General features: G+C 48.4%; 1 pseudogene; it reads left to right on the forward strand.

Moving 5' to 3' along the window:
* The first annotated feature begins 2,974 nt into the window (after positions 1 to 2,974).
* On the forward strand, positions 2,975 to 6,202 carry LOC143389007 (arginine-glutamic acid dipeptide repeats protein pseudogene; annotated as a pseudogene).
* Positions 6,203 to 6,508: the final 306 nt, after the last annotated feature.

A 6,508-nucleotide genomic window follows, 5' to 3' on the forward strand; every position in this document is an offset into this window, starting at 1 on the left:
TCATTCTATTTTGTAAAACTGTATTAAACAAATTTATTAGGAGTTTTCAAGGAAATTTCTTGAGCAAACGAAGCATTAAGTGAATAGATACATATTAATATGGCTTTGTGGAAATTATCCTTCTAAGAGTTTTGTTTTTCTAGTTTCACCATGAATTCCTTCCAAGTGACAACTATTCAGTCCCCATAATACCTAGTAATGAGTTTCATAAGTCATTTTTAAAGGGTCATTAATATATTATCAAGCATTTATCAAATCATACAAACATTCCAGATGTCTATGTGTTTAAAACCACAACAATAAGAGAATGTCATAGAGGTGTTTTGTGAGCCTACTAGACAAATAGGACTCATTTATGTTAACTAATAAATGTAACTGTCCAGTTCCAAAAAATTGGACCTGCTCCAGACCATTTTTCTCTCCATATCTGAGGGTTTCACTGAGGGCTTTTTGAATGATTGCAGGTGTTAAATTTTGATAGGCACATACATCTCTGGATTTTTCAAGATTGTAAAAGAATAGAAGCCCATCTTTCCTGTTTTTCCATTTACAAATAAAAAATTTTAAACAATTATTTGAAAATCATGTATAGATTGTAAAGATATTAATTTTTACCCATTGCACAATTTTCTTTCTTCTAAACAATCTCCATTAAGAAGGCTAAATGTACATTTAGAAGGGGATGTACATTAAAAACATTTGTTCATGAATATCCCCACTACCTTCTTCCAATAGTCAACAACTAGTTGCAAGCATTCTAGATAACACATTTGAAAAAGCAGTTAATATGGCATTCCGACCTTGCATAACTTAGTATAATCTTATTATTTAGATATATTTGTGAGCAAACATATGCATTTCATCAAAGGTTCTGAAAATCAAACTATAACCCCTAGAAGTCAGTGATTGCATGCAAAATACAAATTTCAAAATAATATTTTTGATCAATATTTTTTTGACTAATTTGCCCTTGCTTCAAATTTCTCAATCTTAGCTTAAAAATTACCCTGATTTTAAAGAAAATTCAATGAACTGATTGACCTATGATTTGTAAGAAAATTTCCTTTAAAGTGTTTGATTTTTCTTCCTGGTACATTTTTCTTGCAATAAACCATAGGAATACTTATTTCTATCATCTCCTATTTCTACTTTATACATGCAGGTATGTGGTTATGTGTGTATATATGTATGCACAGACATAAATCATAAATATATAAAATAGTTGACAAACAGAAAGAGATTAATTTAGGGCCATGACAGAAAAATACTACTAGTCAAACTTAGGCTTTAACTCACTGCTTTAAACTCATTAAAATTCTTTCTTATGTAATTATTATTGCTAGTTATTATCTATAATCTTCAGATTATGCTAATCATTAGAAAAAACTTAGTTGTGAATATATATATATATATACTCCCTACCCCCCCACACACATATAATTTATTTCTTTGTTTCCTATTGAAATTCAATGAGAAAATATAAGCCTACTCTAATTTTCTTGCATTTCTACATTGCATCAACTTAGGTGAGAAGTCTGAGTAAATGCGGGACTCTATTTTAACAAACTTGGAAGACATCAAATTTGCTTCATTGTATTTTAATTTCATTGTAAATAGAAATCCATTATGCAGTGTACAAATGGGGATAGCACTAAGAGATTCATCTCAAGACTGCCCTAGGAGCACCTCTCCTCCCACCTAATTTTCCTAATTACTTTGCCTTCAATCTTTTACCCATCAGCCATCCTGCAGTAAAGCACTCCTTCCTACCCTCCCCAGTCATCCACTCCTCTCCCAGAACACTTAGGCTACCTAAGTTAACAAACACTTCCTGGAAAACTTGTCAAATTTTAAAAATAATAACACCTTCGTCTTCATAGAAATAGAACTTAGTGGGGGTAGGACTTAATGCAATAGTTGATGTGCAGAATTTTTCATTTAATAGAGTTTGTAATCACCATATGAGTAATGCTTTGGGATAAGTGCATAGAAACATTATTTATAGAAATAAAAAAATGAAATCTTTTCTAAATGTGAGTCTATGATTTCCCTTTCATCAGTAAGTCACTAAACTCACATGACATGTTTTTATTCCTTTAATTGCTAATGTAATATTAAATAAATTATGTTTATATTTGAGTTATCATCAAATGTAACCATCCAAGTGAAGATATACTGCCTACAAGTCTAAACCTTCACCTGAGATCTAGCTTCTTATGAGATGATGGAAGTATGTTTAAGTCAGCACCTATGATTTCATAGTCACCGCTATACTGGTACAGTGTTGAGATCTATATAACAACAATACTGGACCTGTGAGTTTTCTCTGGGAAAATTTGGGAACATAATAAAGTCTAACACATAAAGTAAGGAGAAGTTAGACAAGGAAGAGGACAGCATATTTGGAAAAAGTCTGGTGATTTTTTTACACATAGTTCACATGAAACAGGAAAATAAATCTTGACATAACTGTAGATTTCAAGAAAGAAAATAATGGGGTGAATTTGAAGCATAAAGGAAACATTGGAATACAGACTATGTTATAAAGTATAGATTAGTTTTAAAGGCAAAATGAAGACAATAGGAATTTTAAATAATGAGTGACATAATATATACTGCACCTATGTGTTGAATCACTCTTGAGTGGCATTGGTAGAAAAGGAAGACATGGAATTAAGGAGATCAAACTGTTAAAATAATCTGTAAAGAGTGAGAGAGCATGTTTAATAAAAAAAGAAGGGTGGTGGTGGCGGCGTCAACGGCAGCCGCAGCGCAGCGGCCCCAGACCCGCGCCCCCAGCGCCCCCCGCGCCCCGCGCCGCCCGGCCCCTCCACGGTCACACGCCGAGCAGGCCGCAGCCGCCTCTGCCCTGCGCTTTGTGGAGCCTTGCGGAGTGACAGGCAGCGGCCCCTCGCCGCCCCCGGCCCGTGCGCTTACCTGTGGCTGCCGGGGTCGGCCGCGCAGGACCGGCTCTGAGCCCTGAGAAGCACTTCGTTAAGGGACTCAGGCAGTAAGGCAAGAACTTCTTCAGAATTAGAAAGGAGCTGCTTCCCAATAAGGAAACAGGGGAGCTGATCACCTTCTACTATTACTGGAAGAAAACCCCTGAAGCAGCCAGCTCCCGAGCCCATCGTCGGCACTGTAGGCAGGCTGTGTTCAGGAGGATCAAGACTCGCACTGCATCCACCCCAGTCAACACACCCTCCAGACCCCCGTCCAGTGAATTCTTGGACCTAAGCTCAGCCAGTGAGGATGACTTTGACAGTGAGGACAGTGAACAGGAGCTGAAGGGATACGCCTGCCGCCACTGCTTCACCACCACATCCAAAGATTGGCACCACGGGGGCCGGGAGAACATCCTGCTCTGCACTGAGTGCCACATCCACTTCAAGAAGTACGGTGAGTTACCACCCATTGAGAAGCCCGTGGAACCCCCACCATTCATGTTCAAACCCGTCAAGGAGGAGGACGATGGGCTCAGCAGGAAGCATAGCATGAGGACGCGACGGAGTCGGGGCTCGATGTCTACACTATGCAGTGGTCGGAAGAAGCAGCCAGCCAGCCCTGATGGTCGTGCCTCGCCCATCAATGAAGACATTCGCTCCAGTGGCCCGAACTCTCCCAGCGCTGCCAGCACCTCCAGCAATGATAGCAAAGCAGAAACAGTGAAGAAGTCAGCCAAGAAGGTAAAGGAAGAAGCATCGTCCCCTCTGAAGAGTGCCAAGCGCCAGCGGGAAAAGGTGGCCTCTGACACGGAGGAGGCCGAGAGGACCAGCTCCAAGAAGACAAAAACACAGGAGATCAGCCGGCCTAATTCGCTCTCTGAGGGTGAGGGAGAGAGTTCAGACAGCCGCAGCGTCAATGATGAGGGCAGCAGTGACCCCAAAGACATCCACCAGGACAATCGCAGCACGTCCCCCAGCATCCCCAGCCCTCAGGACAATGATAGTGACTCGGACTCATCAGCCCAGCAGCAGATGCTGCAGGCTCAGCCTCCAGCCTTGCAGGCGCCTGGTGGGGCCACCCCCACAGCCCCTCCAGGAGCACCCCAGCTTCCTGCCACAGGACCCACACCCTCTGCCACTGCGCTTTCTCCACAGGGCTCCCCTGCAGCCTCGCAGCCTCCTAACCAGCCACAGGCTCCAGCAGCACCTGTGGCCCATGCCCACATCCAGCAGGCAACTTCCCTGCACCCGCCATGGCTGCCCTCACCACATCCCACACTGCAGCCTCTGATGGGCCGGCCGGCCAGGCCTCTGCACCACCTCATACCGAGCCCCCCCTGCACAGTCAGGGTCCGCCTGGCCCTCACAGCCTGCAGGCTGGATCCCTATTACAGCACCCAGGCCCTCCTCAGCTTTTTGGCCTCCCTCCTCAGGCCTCCCAAGGACAAACGCCTCTGGGGACCTCCCCAGCAGCAGCTCACCCTCACACCACCCTGCAGCTCCCAGCCTCTCAGTCAGCACTGCAACCTCAGCAGCCCCCAAGGGAACAGCCTCTGCCATCAGCACCCTTGGCCATGCCTCACATCAAGCCCCCACCTACCACACCCATCCCCTAGCTTCCAGCCCCACAGGCCCACAAGCACCCACCTCACCTGTCAGGGCCCTCACCCTTCTCTTTGAATGCCAACATGCCACCACCACCGGCTCTGAAGCCCCTCAGCTCCTTGTCCACACACCACCCAACCTCAGCCCACCCCCCCACCCCTGCAGCTCATGCCTCAGAGCCAGCCCTTGCCCTCTTCTCCTGCCCAGCCCCCTGGGCTGACCCAGAGCCAGAGCTTGCCCCCTCCTGCTGCTGCTCACCCCCCTGCCAGCCTCCACCAGGTGGCCACCCAGCCCCCTTTGCTCAGCATCCCTTTTTCCCTGGAGGCCCTCCTCCCATTACCCCACCTACCTGCCCCACCACCTCAACCCCACCTGCAGGACCCAGTACGTCCACCCAGCCACCCTGCCCTGCTACAGTTTCTTCAGGAGGCAGTGTGCCAGGAGGGGCGCCCTGCTCACTTCCCACTGTCCAGATCAAAGAGGAGGCTCTCAATGATGCTGAGGAGCCTGAGAGCCCCCCACCTCCCCCAAGAAGTCCGTCCCCTGAGCCCACTGTGGTGGACACCCCCAGCCATGCCAGCCAGTCTGCCAGGTTCTACAAACACCTGGACCGAGGTTACAATTCATGTGCATGGACAGACTTGTACTTCATGCCCCTGGCTGAGTCCAAACTGGCCAAGAAGAGGGAGGAGGCCATCGAGAAGGCCAAGAGGGAGGCTGAACAGAAAGCCCGGGAGGAGCGTGAGCGGGAGAAGGAGAAAGAGAAGGAGCGAGAGCGCGAGCGGCTAAGGCACCCAACTCAGCACATGAAAGCCGCCTTGGCGACCCCCAGCTCAGCGGTCCTGGCCACATGCGGCCCTCCTTTGAACCACCACCGACTACCATAGCTGCGGACCCCCATACATTGGTCCCCGACACACCTGCTCTCCGGACACTGAGCGAGTATGCTCGCCCCCACTTGATGTCACCCACCAACCGCAACCACCCCTTCTACATGCCCCTCAACCCTACTGACCCGCTGCTGGTCTACCACATGCCCGGCCTCTACAATGTGGACCCCACCATCCGGGAGCGCGAGCTCCGGGAGCAGGAAATCCGGGAGCGCGAGTTGTGTGAGAGAATGAAGCCAGGCTTTGAGGTGAAGCCCGCAGAGCTGGACCCCTTGCACCCTGCCACCAACCCCATGGAGCACGTCCCCCGGCACAGTGCCCTCACCATCCCCCCTGCTGCCTGTCCCCACCCTTTTGCCTGTTTCCACCCCGGCCTGAACCCGTTGGAGCCGGAGAGACTGGCCCTGGCAGGCCCCCAGCTGCGGCCCGAGATGAGCTACCCTGACAGATTGGCAGCCGAGCGCATCCATGCTGAGCGCATGGCATCACTGACCAGCGACCCCCTGGCACGACTTCAGATGTTCAATGTGACTCCACACCATCACCAGCACTCACACATCCACTCCCACCTCCACCTCCACCAGCAGGACCCCCTCCACCAAGGTTCGGCAGGTCCAGTTCACCCCCTGGTTGACCCCCTGACTGCTGGCCCTCACCTGGCTGGTTTCCCCTACCCCCCCCCGCACCCTCCCCAACCCCCTGCTGGGACAGCCTCCCCATGAGCATGAGATGCTGTGCCATCTAGTGTTTGGCACCCCCTAACTTAGTGAGTCCTGGACTGGACTGAGCGTCCAGAGAGCTTCCCTGCAGTCCTGGGGTTTGGCTTTAGTTTTCTTCCCTTGATTTCTCAGTAGGTGCTAGAATCCGTTCACACCATTCACTGTGTGCAGACACGATGGACACGTGGGTGCCAGAACCCATGGAGCTTGCAGACAGGTGGCATATGAGTTTGGAATCCAAGAGCTATAATTTTTAAAAAATCTTTTATTTTAATACATTGTAGGAAATTTTCATAATTTGAGAAAGCTCTGCAGCATGGCTTTTTATGTCTGTAAATAAATAATTTTA

Source organism: Callospermophilus lateralis, unplaced genomic scaffold (assembly GCF_048772815.1).
Source record: "Callospermophilus lateralis isolate mCalLat2 unplaced genomic scaffold, mCalLat2.hap1 Scaffold_43, whole genome shotgun sequence".
Taxonomy (NCBI): domain Eukaryota; kingdom Metazoa; phylum Chordata; class Mammalia; order Rodentia; family Sciuridae; genus Callospermophilus; species Callospermophilus lateralis.